We start from the raw sequence: 17,222 nt of genomic DNA on the forward strand, positions 1-17,222 counted from the left end.
TCAAGCTTATCACAAGACAGAGTGGAAACCACTGCAACAACCCACTCCCTGCCTTTTTTTTTTTTTAAACAGCTATAGCAGAAGGTCAGTCATACCATGAGATAATAAGCTTGTGATTAGCACCCTCACACAGGATGTGGGAAACCAGGGATCATTTTAGAAGATACTGAAGGGAAAGATCAGTCTGGCTTGATCACAGGATAACTGTGAGTCACCAGTGTGATCTGGCAGGGGAAAATAGATTAAAAAAAAAAAAGACAGACTGTATCATGACATTTCCAGTTAAGATAGGGAAGAATTAATGTCATCACACAAGCCACTAGCATAACATCAGCTGAATACAAGGTACAATTCCAGTCAGCCGTATTTAACAACATGAATTTTTCACTAGAACAGATGCAAGGATGAGGAGAGCAATAGGAACCTATTATAAAGGGGTAAGACCAAAAGCCCCTGACTTGTCAAGCCTAAGTAAAGCAAAGCAAAATGAGTGGTGTTAGAAGAAATACATGCTGCCCACGTATAAATCTAAACTGAAAGTCAGAGTGCTTCTAAACATCAAAAGAGCAGGATTCTGCTAGAAGTAGAGGAGAGTAGGAAACTTAGCTGTGTTCAAGACAGAAAGCAAGAGCCTGACCACTGTATTTCAGAGACTTCATGAATGGTGTGGTTCTTACCATGGCAGAACAGCCCCAAATGACACAGGCCACTCCTTTTGCCTGAGGATATTTCAATCCATATTTCTTAACAGTGTACCTGAAGCATTGACAAAGAGGTGGGGAGCAGAGAGGGACTACCCTTTGCTGAACCTGTTCATACACTGACAACTGACTTTAAAAAAGGATAAAATAACCAAACCCCCAAACAAAACAAAATGACAAAACCAGCAATACTCTGGAAAGAGAGAGCAAAAAGGAAACATGACAGTTTTTAGTCAGCTGGGTGTAGGACATTGGACAAATAGACTTTATTCTGCACTCTGAGTTCATTGATGAATTCCTGTTCATCCATTTTATCCTGTAAGGGATCAGTCTAGAGCATGGGAAAATTGTAACTCTCTCTGCACAGACACACATTTACTGAAGAAAGGGACCATCACTCTTGCTCAACAGCCTCTACCTTTGCAGCTTGCTCCTTGCAGCAGGAAATGCAGGCCTGAACACCATGGGGAAGAGACAGAGCTGATCTCCATCCCAATTACAGCACAGCAGGGTCTTGGCTAACCAGTTCTTCTGTGAGCACTGGCCCTCAGGAAACAGTTGTGAGACACACAAAGTCCACCTCTGCCCTCTGCAGCTCTAGGAACAGGAAAGGCAGCAAAACACACTTTGTATGGATAATGACTTTCAGTAGCCTTGGCTCATTTGCTGCCTTAGTAATCTGAGACATTTAATTCTCAGCACTAGATAGACTAGTGGCTTCACACAAGGCTCTTCAAGTCTCTTTAATCCCTATTTCCCAAATCATTTACAAACCAACTGTCCTTTTCATAACATTCCTCCTAAGACTATATTCCAAAATAGTCCTTAAAATCCCCTCCTCAAACACTCGGCCGTAAACACTCCACCATAGAAATGCAATAATGAATAGTATTTCCACAGTCTATGGCTGAAACTTTATGTCACATATACATGTGAAAAATTACATAATGAACTCTTCCAGCAACTTGTTTGTGCATCACATCACTGATTCAATTGATAAAGGTCCTTCTCATCCCACTCCTTAATAGAGTTAAAACCTTTCACAAAATAGATACCAAGCTGCTGGTTTGGCTGAATTACTTCTCACCTCAAACAATACCTCTACCCAACCTGCTACCATTCAACTCTTAATTCACCTATAGCACTTTCTAACAACAACAACTACAGCACAAGTGCAGCCATTAATACAAGTTACTTTCTGAAGTACAAAGTCCACCACATCTGAATTAAAACCTGTCATTTAACATTTGCCTGAGTTATCCATGAGTGAAAACAATAGGTCTCTTATTTAACGTGGCATCGTACTTTAACCAAATTTTATTAAATTGCAAGCAATTAAGCTATACCCCTAGGTTTTAACTAATTTATAACACTTTTTTTAGTGGAGTCCAGGTATTCTAAGTTAGCAGTTACGATTAGTTTGAAATGTTGCAGCTGGAGTCTTTCACGCCCGAATACATTGGTGCTGGCCCACGAACAGTCTCTTTATTTCAACACTGCCCAGCTGTGGTCCCTAATATTTAGTCTGTGGCATTTTAAAACCTTAAAACCTTTGTTCTTACAAAGCTAATGCTACTGTTTAATCACTACCTTCTTTTGGTGCATCCACTAACACTAATGCATTACCATTTATAAGAAAGTATCTATTAGTAAATCCATTCCTGGCTTGGTATTTGAGCATCTGCCAAAAGCAATGTCAATGTCCAAAACAAAAATACAGCAATTCTAGGGGGAAAAAAATGTTTTCCCCATTTATTATCTTGAGGCACACAATATTCACTCAGAAAAAAACACCTTGATCAAAAACACAGCTCCACCCCCAAACCACAGGCTTCATAGTATCTGGCAAGGATGTTTAAAAACATAAGCTAAAAGCACTGCAGACTATGTTTAAAGCTAAGCAAAGTGGAAAGCAATTATCACCAGAGCTGGTTTGGGGGTTTTTAACATAGTTGCATGTAAACATTTATTCAGTTTGGATACATCAGGGTTCACTTATATTCACTCTTAAATTCAATTCGCAATGCACATAAATTTCCCTTATCTTGCCAACTACATCATATGAATAGCCAGCCCTAAAGCACTTTAAAATGACACCAGATATTGGTGGTCTGCTAGAATGGAGAAGGTTTGCAGACCATATCACAAATTCTCTCTCAAATGCCACATGGGGAAAAATGCCACAAGGTTTGCAGACCATATCACAAATGCTCTCTCAAATGCCACATGTAAGCACATGATAACAGAATAAGATGCACAGTGATGCCAGGTCCAGTGGGACTGGAACATACAGGAGTTGATGAACAAATGATATCACAACATAGCACAAACAAGGGCACCTAATAATTTTGGTACCGATTACCATTTTGCTCATTTCAAGTTGAAACATTCCAGCAACACCATTACCTTGCTCATCACTTGCTTACCATTTGCCTACTGCAAGTTGTCCAGATCCAAACATAATCCGGAATTTTTCACAAAGGAGTTTTTTTCATGCTCTGCTCCCCCAACCTGCCTGATCTTATATTGTAAACACAGAATTTGCAAGCAGAAGAAAATCTCTCTTGGCCAGACATACACAGTATGTATGTCCCACAGCAATGCTACTCTGCATTCTGTTCAGTCTGAACTGTAATTTCTTGCCTCAGTTTCCCCCAAACACAACTTTTATTTTCTGCTTCATGTGAACCAACACTATTTTTGTGACTTGTCTACTTCTGGCTCTTTGTTATGAATTTCTCTTAGGAGAGTAATCCCAAGAATCTCTCTTGCTCTTTATGATGGGGGTTGAAGTGAAATAATTTAAGTGCATCTTTTAGTTTCTAATGATAACTTAATTTTTAGGAACTTGAGTGATACCAGACCTCATAAAAATTGGTATTCTGTGAAAAGTCCACTAGATCCTAAACCATTATTATAAAAATATGGTCTCTTGGGAGTGGCAATTTTTATTTACAACACGGTTTAAAATCTGTTCAAAGCATAGAGTTCTCAACAAAATACAAATAAGAATAATTTCAAACATTTCTGAATTGCAGCAATCTTTAAATAAAAAAAACTTTAAATGCTTAAAAAATTATATGATAGCCAACTTATTTAACTTACAGTATAGGAGGAGGTTTTACACAGAATGTAATTATAAGTCAACATACTCTAAGTCAATGCCTCTCTCAATCAATAAAAAAAAGAAATCACAAAATGACTCAATACCACAAAAGGACACATACAGAATAACCTTTTTATCTGTTTATTATCTATTTAAAATTAGTATGCCAACAAATTTTAATGTCTTAAAATCTTGCATTCATTTGTTCTTATTTATTTGGGTTTTTCTTATACAAGCAAGCTCACTGAAGACAATTGTATTGGCTTGTATCAGGCAGACACTGCAAAACCAGTTTTTATGCTTGTGTGTGCCAGTATTATTGCTGTAATGCATGAGTGATTATGAAATTACTTAATTGCTCTCTTTCCAAAGCCCTGGTTATTTCTCTCAGGTTAAAGTACAGAGCTGGCTGATTTTGAAATACCTTTAATCATTTGTGCATCTTCAAATTTAATATTCTAACAATGTCATATTTGCATGTATAATATTTACTGAACTGAACAAGAAGAAGATGGGATTTTACACTTCATGAGTAAAGCATAAAAACAGCTTCCTAAAATGTGAAAGATACAGACATCAGAGATAAAAGTGAGAACTTATATATCTAAAATTTATCACGGAGGTACCATTTACTATTTACCTTACAGCATCTGACTTTTCCCCCTACATCCACTTTTCAGCCTCAGTTTAGAAAATGCCAGTATGATTTTGGGGTACATGTAAGACGGAGTTAAAATACTGACAATGACTTTCCAACTATTATGATTATTTTTCCTAAAATCTTACTGCAATTAAACACTATTGGAAGCATTAAAATAATGAGTTAGTTACACATGCCACTCAAACCATTTTATGAAAGCTGTATTTCTGATTAATTCACTGCTGATAGGATTGATACTAGAACATTTCTAAGCTGTACAATGTAACTCTTACCATTGGTTCAGTTGCTGGTCCTGTAGAAATGTTTCATTAAATATATTTATAACTTTACTCCCCAGAGGCTTTTCAGATCCTAAATAACAATGCAGGTAATAAAAATGAATATCTAAATGTACAATTCTGTACAGGACAAAGGACAACTATCATCACATGACAAAATTATTTTGATACATGATGAACTACACAGAGTAATCATTGTTCAGCGACAACAGAAGTTGGAAAATTAAACATCTGAACCAGTAAAGCATGTGGTGCCAATGATAAGATCTAAGAAACACTGAATTCCCCAATAAGTCATTGTGAATTCAGTATTCAGCATCATACATCAGGTTAAATTTGTTTGCTTCTTACTCTGTGCAAATCAAGCAAGTCTCAGTTTTACTGTGGGTCTTACTGCATTTGACAGTTGCTGGTGTTTTCCAAAGACCACCTAAAAATTATGAGTAATAAGGGAATATAAAAATGGTGATTAGCAGAAAAAAAGCCACAATATGATTGGAGAAGTTGTAAAAGCAGATTAGGAGTAGCAACAAAACAAAAAAAAAAAACATCAAAAAACTACCAAAAAAAGAAGCTTTAAATGCATATTAGAATACAAATATAGATTTTTCACACACCCCCTCACTGACACCTGCATATGTGTTTCTTGATACTCTCAAGCTAATGGCAAGACTATGGACCTAAATCAATACAAAAGAAAATCCAGGGCAAAGTCCACTGGCTATAAGCACATCACCAATACAATGATCAAACCAATACAACTATTAAACTTACTGTCACTTTTGCTGTCACCTTCTTGTCTTGTAAATTCCTCAAACATACACAAGGAGCAAGAATCACTCTGGAAGCAACATCCTGTTCCTAACAAGCTTGTTCCCTCAGGTCACATGAAGTCCCAACTCATTCACCACCACATTCCCAAGATGCAGGTGCTTCATCCTGTGACCAGCATGCACTTGATCACCTACAGATGGTTGGACAGCATGCTGGACAGCAACTGGACATCCAGAAAAGAAGAGCAGGACAGGGATTATGTACAGGTTACTAAGTTTGAGGGATCAGTGGGAAAGAAAGCATCACAGTCCAGCCTACTTTCATTGTTTATTAGTCTAAACCCACATTACATTCAGACAAATGCCTACCTGGATGTCATTTCTTGGTACATGAAGGAGAAGATGGTGATTAGGAATCATCAGGATGGATTTACAAAGCTTGAATCGCGCCTGACCAATATGATTGCCCTCTGTCATAAAATGACAGGATTTGTGGATGAGAGATCATTGGTATCACCCCCCTTGACTTTAGGATGATTCAACAATGTCTCCCACAGCACCTTTGCACCTAACCTGATCTAAGTTACCATGTAGGTTGGTAAAGTACTAGATGATAAAAAAAAAAATCTCATCTCTATCATTAGGCTCAAACAGCAGCTCTTAATGGTTCACAGTCTGCCCATAAGCTGGTTACAGGTGGACAGGTTAGGGGCCCTAGCCTGTTCGATACTTTTAACAGCGACCTGGCAAAGTGCACAGTGCTCTCAGCAAGTCTGCAAACACTAGACTTGCAGGTGTGAAAGACACACTGGGGGGCAGGGCTGCCGTTCAGCATAACTTAGATAGGGCCAACAGAAATGTCATGAGACCTTAGCCTGAAAACTACCTTACTGGTGAGCAGCTCCACCAAAAACAAGTTGGGGGTCCTGGCAAGACATGAATCAGCAGTCCACCTGGCAGCAAGGACAGCTAACAGCATCCTAGGCTTTGGCAACAGAAGCACAGCCAGTGACTGAGGGAAGCAATTGTTCTGCTTCGTGCACAGTTCATTACTCTGGTGTCTGCACTATTGGGTCTACCTTGGATCCACACGATGAACTGTTGAGTGAAGCAAGTTCAGTGGAAGGCCACAAAGACATCTGTCAGCTGGAACACATGCCCTGTGAGGAGAGGCTGTAAGCACTGAGATTTGTTCAGCCTGCAGAAAGCTTTGAAGCACCTATTATCAAATTTTCAATATCCAAAAGTAAATTATAAAAATTATGAGGCCAGGCTTTTCACCAAGTCCATGAGGGCAGAACAATGTCAACCGTAACCTGAGAAATTGTAAATATTTATTAGATAAGGGGGAAATAACACTATGAGGATAATGAAGCAATGGAACAGGTAGCCTTAAACCTGGTCAAATCTCTGTCTTGGAGCTTTTAAAGATGCAACTGTTGAGGAATACATTTGGTGCAGGTCGCTCAGGTTGCAAGCTGCAGTGAGAGCTGCAGATTGAGCTCTGGCCTGAGACCAGAGGCCTGGAACTGCAAACCTTTTGCATAACAAAGGGCACAGGGACCTGTGGCCCAGCCAGGTGACTGGACACTCAGAGACACAACAGGAGCGGAGGACTCAGGAGGAAGAGCAAGACATTCGTGCACTTAGACTGTGAAGCTATAAAAGTCCAGGTGTCATTTGTTCAGGTGCCCTTCTTGAAGGCACCAGCTCGAGCTATTTCTGTGTTACTCCACCATGAATAAATTGCTTTACAGAATCTGAGAGACTGCTATATGAAACCTGGGGTGAAACTGGTAAGGAAACCTGGTCTGACTGTGCGTGAGTGTGGTGTGTAGGGAGTCAAGCAGGGCACCTGCCAACTCACTGGAGTCACCCATTGTGGAGGGGCTTTGGTCCCAGCAGTGAAAGTCTCTGGCATTGGGAGTGTGACTGTCAGAGAGCCTTGTGAATGATCAGGCTGGGATTGGAGACCCAGGTGGGAGACTGTAGGACATTGCCTTGGAGTCTCCTTTCTCCAAACATCCAGCTGCTGGCACCAGGTGAGTTCACCTGGGATCTTTGGAGCAGGGAGGAGCCAAAGGGTGACTGTTAAAATTCACTGAGTAGATTCTGTATAAATTAGAATTTTGTGCAGATTTGGTGAAATCATTGGTAGTGGGCTGAGAACGGGTGCACAGCCTGATCAGTGTAAAGTTTGGAGATCCTTAACACAACTAAACAAAGTACTACATTGCTTGGTTGGATCTTATGAGTGATGCTGCTGTGGGCAGAAGGATGCACTGGAGACCTCCCTTCTAACCCAAATGAATTTACAAATCTATATTAGAATCGTATACCTATGTTATGCAGAGCATGCACATTTAGGAAGACAAGAGAAACTTCAGGCATACTCAAAACATGCTGTACATATGATCTATATACATGCAGTAAATTGAACGCCTTCACTCTTCTGTGAATTGTACACACTTACGCAGATCAGAAGAACTGTGCCAACAAGGGCCTCATAGAACACGTCCTTCAAAAGCCTCTACAAGGCTACTCGACTCACTGAATCAGGAAGACTGTACAACTAATTCATTTAGAAGCACTGCAGCTATGGGGGGGAGCCACCAAAACCAGAAGCTAATTATAAATAAGAGACTACATGTACAGCATACACCTCACGGTTGATACAACAGTCCCTAAAGGTAAAATATAAACTCCAGTCAAGAATTCTGAATATGCTGCTATTCAGCATTTTACCACATCACTCCATTAAGACAAGAAGCACATTTTGTTGTTGCTATACATTGCTTGTGGCCTCACTAAGGCCTAATGGTTGGATAAAATATTACTCACAGGAATGAAACATACAAACCTTTTACAATAAAAGACCAATTACGTTGCAAAGTTTTCATTATTTCTTTCTCACTTTTTCCCGGGGGACCAAAAAGTATTACTTGTGGCTATAATTTCAACCTTCAGTTGGAATCAAATATCTTCCTGTGGTGCTTTCATTAATAAAGACGGTTGTAGCATTTAGAATTTTAAGGAGACTTAAGGGGGAAAAAACCCAACCCAACCAAAACAACCCCAAACCTAGTAACCACACCACATACAAAGCTTTTTTACCACAAGAGGAGGAGAAAAATAGAATATTTCACAACCCACTCTATAAGTCAGCCAAAATTTAAAATTAACTCTTCAACATCAACAGTCCTGCATTCAGTTGAAAAGCACCTACTAAAATTTCCACTAAAGCAACAACTTTTTCATGTGAGCCTATTATGGGTTATTTCCCACTTGACAAGTGTATCTTTCTGAAAAACAAAAACAAAGCCAAATTATTGCCTACCCTCCAGGTGAACAGTTCTGAGTCAGACTATGCTGATGAAAGCTATTCAGAACCTTATACTCATCTCTTTTCCATGAGCAAGTAAGGGCAAAGTAAGAGTACAGATAAAAGATAACAACAAAAAAAACTAAGCAAGGGAGTTTCTATATGTAGAAGCTACACACTTTAGTAAGAAGTCCCTCAATACAGTAACTTTCACCATCTGAGGAAAGAATCAAAAAGACGCAACAAGCACCAAAGAACAAATAATTGCAATTGTTCTCCTTTACGTCAGTCCTAACTATTTGAGCACGTATATTAAGGTAAAAAACAAGTACGGGGAAAAATAAATCCCAGTTTTCTTTCTACTTTCATAAAAATAAAAGGAGAGTTAACACCAAGGCTGACTTCAGAAATGTGAAAAGGTTCTGCCCATCTTTGCTATCACCAATTCTGTTAATACATGAAGCACTCCAGGCAACCATTTTCAAAACAGTTCACCACTGCATTTTGGTCAGCCTTTCAGACATTGAGATTTCCTTCTTTAAACTAAGCAATGTAGAGATGAAAATGCCTGGAATGGAATTGCTGACTATTTTTCAGTGACCACTTCACCGAAGATAAAAATTAAAATGAAATCACTGCGTAACTTGACACTGATTTTAGTAATTTAACTCTCTAGAATGGTGTGAGCTATCAAAACATTACAAATGCAATACAGTAAGGGTCAAAAAGTTTCCTATTATAATGATTATATCATTCTTTATGGATAAAGCTCCAAGCCACATATCAATTTCTAAAGTTACTGCTTTTTATTGTTTCATCACTATTTGATCCCATACCACAGAACTACTGAAAACAGCAGCCAATTATTTTCCTTCATTTGGCACCAGCTTTTGCTGTCATAATTTCACTGTAACAGGTCCTTTCTGGGCACAAACTTGCACAGCCATCCTTCACACACAAAAAACCCCCAGCATATGCACAAATCCACGATAATTCCTTCTGTATCTTCTTAACACTCAAAGGGACAAGGATATTATTTTACTTTAATCACCATAAGTTCTGTCAGATAATATTCCAACGCTACTTTTCATCCAGAAAACTAAGAAGATCTGACAAGAGAGTTTAACTAAAGATTCATGTTTTAAGAGTTAAAAGAAAAGAGTGATGCTGATATCTGGGAAATAATGATGGAGAGAGATAACGGAAAAGCATTACAATATATTACACAACATCATGAAGCAATGTCTTCCTATAACCATGAGATGTTGTGGATTTAACTGCCATCCCACAAGCTGATGAATCTCTTCCCAGATGAGCTGAGAGTCTAATATATATATATATTATTAAATATATTAGTCAGGTAAAAATGGCAATGAGATAGGGGTATGTTGATGACACTCAGGTTTAGGCACAGATTTGAAGGCCAGAGGACAGTAATAAGTGTCACTGAGATCTGCAGAATTGCTGTATTAAAAAAAAAAAAAGGGTAGTGTGTATATTCTAGGTACTAGGTACTCCAGCCTGAGGAATGACCATCTCTACCAATTAACATTACCAACCTGAAGCCACTCTACCTCACTTCAGTTTGTCCATCTGAAGCCCATCAAGGAAAACTAGAAATATGAATACTATGCTGAAAGTACAAGACAACTGTCCTTAGGGCTGTGGGGCTATTGCTATATTGGAAACTACGATTTTACTATGGCAGTTTCACCAGTGAAACACCTTATGTTCAAAGATGAACATACCTCATGACTGGCTTCTTAACACCATACCACACTTTGGCAAGACCACGTCCAGAAAGGGCTGACGGTAGATCCTAAGACACAACAGATGATGCAGCTATACACTGTCCTCCAAAAGACCCTTGGACACCCAGAATACACAACTGTCTTCCAATCTGGAAATTGTCACAGCCCAATTTACCACTGGAAAAAAAAAAAAAAACAAAACCAAAAACAAATCTGGAAGGGCACTGACAGCTACAGAATAGCTGTATTTCAGGGCTTTTCCAGTCTTTGGGGGACAAACACATTACCACTGAGATGACAGGCTGTTGTTGCACTGTACAAGTCCTTCATCTAACTTAATCCATTACATATAACCATTATTTTTCATGGTCTTGGATGTATTCACAAGACCAATCAGAGGAACTGAGTCAAAAATGCAGCCAGAACAGTTTTATGTGCGTCTGGCAGTACTGATCTCTCACACTGCCAAACCTCTTTTTTTAAGTGTCTGAATTCCAAAGATAGCTATAAATTGTCCAACTGCACCACTCTACCTGAATTTTCTGACTTTCAAATAAGAAGTAGGCTAAGAACAAATGTGTTTTCATTTGTGATCCAGAGATTTCAAGTCTTTAGCAGACATCAAAGATAATGCACCATGTAAACATATTAAAAAATACACTACTTGCCTGAATTAATTTTAAGAATATATGTTGGTGTGTACTTGCTTTGATTTTCCTCTCCCTCTAACTTTCAAAGCATAATAGTTAGAAACTAGATTCCCTCAGTTGTTAACTTAACCAATCTTAAACGACCTGAATTTAAATATTACCAAATGTTTGAGCATTTCCAAGTGCTTGAAAAGATAAATACTGAGAATTGCAATTATACACTTAAGAAATTTTATAAGTGTTGGAAATAAACACCAAAAAGTTAGATTTAAAAAACATTTTTCATTCCAATGTGCAAAACAAACCTAGTACAGCTGATACATTGATCAAAAACTGCTAACATCTTAAAAAAAAATTATAAAACCCACTATTGTACCTTCAGTCATTGTGTATTTAAAAAACAAACAACAACCAAACAACTTCTGATTTGATCAATCTTTTCAGATTCATTACTTTCCTTGTTTCTCCTATTTAAAAGGTCTTCTGAAAGCTTCCGGGGGGGGGGGGGGGAGTAAAATAAAAAGCAATAGTTCAGTAAATATTTAGAAAACTAAATTCCCCACTGAGTTATTTCAAAATCACTTCAGGACAGAAGCAAAAAAAAACTGGTTGGAAATTTCCATGTTATTTCTTGTTCTTCTCTCACGTGCCTTTTGTGTGGGCTTTCCTGGGTTATGTCCAAGATTTACAACTATTCCAAGCAACAGAGCTGGGATTTCACAGTTACTGCAACTGATGCAAGAAGCCTCATAGGAATGATCTCACTCTACATTAACCAAAGAGTTCTCTACTTATTTTTAACGGAGCATTTTAAGAAGCATAAAGCTTCTTTTAGATTTTGAAAACCTCAGAACATTAAAATCTGAATACTGTTGTCAGGAACCGCTTAAGTATATGCTATTTAGAAATTCTTTAGCCACCTAATAAATGTTCATAATGGATTCTGAATCCTTTAAAGAAAATAGTAGTAAGGTGTATGTCAATCTCTACCCAAAAAGTTACACCCAGCGTAATCAACCTTTTACAGAAGGGTCAGTCTTTGCAAACCTCTCAAATAAGAAGATGAGGTGTAGAAAATTTGTAAGAGATTGAGCGATATCTCCTGGACACCAAGAAAAAGTCTTTTAAAAAAACCCAAAGACCAAACTCTGAAAACAGCTGGCAAAGCAAGGAAACATGAGTACCACTTGTTATTTAGAGAAGTTAATGAAATTTTTAATCATAAGCATAACTAGCATCAAAACTATTTCCTACTATACCCAAAAGCCCATGTGACGTGAAGATTCAAACAGGATTACATTTGATATATGTGGTGGTTAGACAGAATACATTTCTTCAGGTGCTACTAATACAAGAAAACAACCAGAGAAAAGAACACAGAAAGTACATAATGATCAAATGAAATAATTAAGTAAATAAAATGTAAAACATGTTGTGACATAGCCTTTATTTAATGTCACCAAATATGTAAGATTAGATGCTATCATTGTCTCGCTGGGGGAGATCCCTCAATGAACTTTTGTGCAACTCTTTCCAATAACAGCCAATTCTACAGTGCTTAGCATAACAAAGAATATTTTGTCTAAATTCTCAAGTTGGCAAAACCCTTGGAGAACTAGATTTCAATTGTGGCATCTTAATTTGTGGTCTAGTCAGTATTACTGTACTGTGCTCCTTCAGCTCGAATGCAGCAGTCACACATTGTCTCATCAGGGTGAGAACAATTTGCCTGCAGAACGATTAGTAGAAGGAGACCCAGAGCTACGACTGAAGGCTACAGTAATACAGTTCTAATGTAATCTCCACCGAAGTCGGCCACTGCCTTTGGCAACTGTGTCCAACTTGTTCATTTCGTAGCAATTATCTAATTAGGTCCAAATCTTTGTGTAGAAGGCTGGGTGCCCCAGAAAATGGATAGAAATATGCAAACAAAGTACTGAAGCCTAGTGTTACCTGTCTGAAACTCCAGTTATACAAGTGATTTGAGCACTCGAGCTCTAAAAGCATATATCCTTTTCCTGATTCTTCTTCACTTGGTCACTAACTTTTTTTTTTTAAAAAAATACATATAAATTCAGGCTTCTTAAGAAATTACAATGTCCTGATGACTTTTTCTTGGAAGCACCTAAGAATTCTGGACACCTTTCTGTCTTCAACAGAGTATTTTAAAGAAACCAGACAAATTCCTGTCTTATAAAAGACTATGAACTGGCTGCATTTAAAAGTTCCCAACCTCATGCTCTTCATTGCTGCTGTCTTTTATTTAAGAGCCTCAACGCAGAAAACATGAATAACAATTTCAACCTGACATCTTGCCTGAAAGAAAAATTATTCAGGTAATTAAACACCACAGGACTGAGCACTTCACCAATGATCCAGAAGACTCTGCTGTCCTTTAATCCATGAGAGAGTTTACACTTTAAACCTTGTATGCAAGATCAGAATCTTAGACTACAAACTTTCCAGTCTTCTTCCCATTAAACACTGGTTATGCTTTCAGCGTTTTAATAAAAAAATATTAGATTTCATCCACATTAATGTTGATTTCATCAACATTTGACAGTGTTTGACTGTCAAAAATTCTTATGTTCTCATGTAAATTAAATCAATTTAGTTCTGAAAGTAAAAATTTGAACCAAATGGCCCAGGTTCTAATATATGAGCACCAATCTTATCTTCATGACTCTCTCTTTTGGCAGGTAAGAAGTTAACAGAAAACATTATTTTGAACAATAAACAGCATTTACTACTTATGCTTCAAGCAAGAATAAGATGTCTATTTCAGTTTATTTGGCCTTCTCTCCACAGTTTATTATATAAGTGTTTCTTTAGACATAACAATCATGTAGCAGAGTAATTAGAGCCTAAAGTGTAATTATATGTTCTATTTGATGAAATAAGTAACTGAAATGGCTATTTCAACCATATGGGTAATTTATATCAAGCACTGAATCAAACCACCACAAAAAGAACACACAAGAAATTTTTGCATACACAATGGTATTGAGACTGAGACAGTTTGCTCTCTTGCTTCATCCTACAATTATTATTCCACTCTACCTTCATTTGTAACTCCACACACTGCTATCACTCATCTTCTCAAACTCTCAGAACCGGAAGGAACTGGATGCATGTTCCAACTATGCTATCAATTCATGGGGTGACCAATGTCAAGTCTTGGTTGTTGCCATGCTTGAAAACAGATATAATCCTCCCTGTATGTGCAGGATACTTTGAGTCAATGATTTCCAGCATACTGACAAGCTTGTCTTTAAAGAGGATGTAAGGCCTTAGCTAACTAGAAATCTAGGTATCATATGGAAGCTGACCTTATGAGAAATAAATCCCAATTCAAGAACACTTTTGTCATAAAAATTTTCACAAACACCCAAAGTTAAGCAATTAAAAATATGAAACTATTTTTAAGTAATATGCTGTAATTTCTATCATCAAGGGTCTGACCTAAAATTTATCCCCACAATAGTGACAATAGTGACTGTAACCTTATTCATATCACCTATCATGATAGAATAGTGGCTTGGAGAGTCTGTGAACATACTTCAGCAGTACAGCATGGCATAAACTCAATTTCTGCTCTTAATTCTCTACTTATTATGAATACAATGAAGTTGACAATACATTTTATTAATGGCTTTCTCCCAACTCAGTGAAAATGAATTTTAATCTATTTCGTCAGGATACATTAGAAGAGTGTGGCACTCTTTGCCCTTTTCTTTACGTTATAAATACCAAACTTTATTTTAAATGCATTACCTCAGAGCCTAATGCATGAACATTGCTTGGAAAATTAATATTCATCAATGTAACTCCTCTCCATAGGCCTTTGCCATCAAGAAATTGCTCTCTTACCATCTTATCAGTGACAAATAATGTCAGTAGAATGCTTCATCTCATCACCTATTTCCTCAGAGACTAAAAGTCTACATGGCTTCAGACACTACTGTATAAGATCAAAGAATATACAACACAAAAAACTTTGTGTCTGTCAAGCACAAAGGCAACACTTCTACCAAAGGGAATCCTTGAGCCACAGTTGCCCGGAGAGCGTATTCTAAGGAAGCATCACTGCAAGCTTTCCCTATCCTGATCCTCTCTAGGCACTTACCAGTAGAAACTTTGGTATAGCCTGGTATGGCATTTATAATGTTCTTATAGGTGTTCTTTAGAATCATTCAGAAGGCAATCTACAACAGAGAGAGTGGATCTAAAGCAAGTATTTAATCCGTGATGCTCGAGAGCTTTGACAGACTCATACCAGTTATTACTAACTGCTCTAAGATCATTTAAAGATTTTAGAGAACTGTTTCCTACTTGATTGCCAACAGTAATCAAATCATTAACAAAATCTAAGACTGTTCTCTTACTCTGTTATTATTTACCTTGACTGACAGGGTAATCATCCAGCCAGGTATTTCAAGCCTTTATACACAATCGCCCACAATTTACAGGTTAACTTGTCTGTATCTGTTAACTAGCAGCACTCCATAGACACAAAACTATATTAGTCTCAGGACTTCATAAAATAATTTGTGGATATAACAGAAATAAAACAGTGCAATATACATGCTGTCACTCCCAATCATCTGACTCAATTTTGGATCCACTGAAAAGAATATACAAAAGGGGGAAAACTTCCGTTTCTCCACAAGAAAGCCTTTTCCCAGTTTCTTCATATTATTTTAATCAACTTTACTCCAAATATAGCATCTGATATATTGTAGCACAAAGGTGGAGCACACAGGAAACACTATCACGATGGACCTACTTACAATTACAAAAATACATGTTTACATTCTCTCCAAGGCAAACCGTGCAGCGATTTTTTAAAAAGTCCCCACAAGCGTACGAAGACACTAAAACTGCAGCCTTTGCTATCGCCACAGCTCATCACAGACAGAGTTATTTTAAACACCGTCAACCCCCCCCCCCAGCAACCGCACAGCCCTTGCACAGCCGGTGACACGCACCAGAAGCACGGCAGCCCCGAGCCGAGCCGAGCCAAGCCGAGGAGGGCGGAGAAGGTGGCGGGCCGCGGGGGCGCTGACAGGAGCGTCCCAGAGGCTCCTCGCAGCCGCCGCAGCCCGGTCCAAGCCTTCCTCACAGAAACTTCAAGGAAATCCCTGCAAGAGCCGGTGAGTGCCCAGCCGCGGAGCGGGGCAGCCGGTGGGATCGCGGCGGGGGCAGCACCTGCCCCGCTCCTCAGCTCTCCGCCAGCGCCTGTCGTGAGGCTCGACCCCACGAGACAAAAAAACAAAAACAAAAAAAAAAAAAGAGAAGTTGGCCGTTTCTGTTCAAGGCTTTGCGATGTGAAACCGGAAGCCCAAGGTACTGACTGATTGCAGGCCTCCTGCCCCGCTCCCCGCCCGGTTATGTAAGGCACAGCCGCCCCGACGGAGGGCGAGCCCCGCGCCCGTCGGCCCCCGCGGCGAGGCGAGGACGAGACACCTCCGCGGGGCCGCGCCGGGCAGCTGCCCAGCTCTCCCGCCGATCGCCCCGAGCACCGCTCTCCCTGTCCGCAAGTACCTGTTCCGCGGGCGGAATCCCTCCCCCGGGGGAGCCCAGGGGACACCTACCTGCCCGCCTGTGCCGGAGCCACCTGCTCCAGGTGTCCCGCAGCGCAGCCCGCCCTCCGCCAAGCCCCCCGCTGCTGCCCCGCCGAGGAGGATGGGACGCGGGGCTCGCACGGCGAAGAGGAAGAGAAACAAGTCGAAACACTGTCGTCGTCCCCCCCTCACCCCCCCCGCCGCCCCGGGTGAGCCGCTCGCTCTGCCGCCTCCTTCCCCGGAGCACAACAACAACAAACACGGCGGAGCGCAGAGTGCGGGCTGGGCACGGCCCCGGAGCCGGCGGCAGAGGGGAGGCCCCGGCTGCCTCTCTCCCTTCCCCACCGCGAAGCCGTCCGGAGAGAAAAAACAAAACCCAAACCACAAAATAATAGAGAAAAGAGTAAATCATAACG

The 17,222-nt window shown here is 39.5% G+C and overlaps 1 protein-coding gene across 3 annotated transcripts in view; it reads right to left on the minus strand.

Annotated features, from left to right (window-relative positions):
• Positions 1 to 17,222, minus strand: part of MBP (myelin basic protein) — a 115,739-nt gene that overhangs the window by 98,143 nt on the left and 374 nt on the right. Inside the window, exon 1 of one of the 3 annotated variants that reach the window (XM_032706226.1) lies at positions 16,837 to 17,004. The exons of 1 other annotated variant lie outside the window; for it this stretch is intronic. The gene's annotated coding sequence lies outside the window, so the exon portion shown is untranslated. Of the gene's footprint in view, positions 1 to 16,230; positions 16,624 to 16,836; positions 17,005 to 17,222 lie in introns of those variants that run through there. One more of the 3 variants, XM_032706308.1, reaches the window with a different exon arrangement.

Source organism: Chiroxiphia lanceolata, chromosome 1 (assembly GCF_009829145.1).
Source record: "Chiroxiphia lanceolata isolate bChiLan1 chromosome 1, bChiLan1.pri, whole genome shotgun sequence".
NCBI classification, from domain to species: domain Eukaryota; kingdom Metazoa; phylum Chordata; class Aves; order Passeriformes; family Pipridae; genus Chiroxiphia; species Chiroxiphia lanceolata.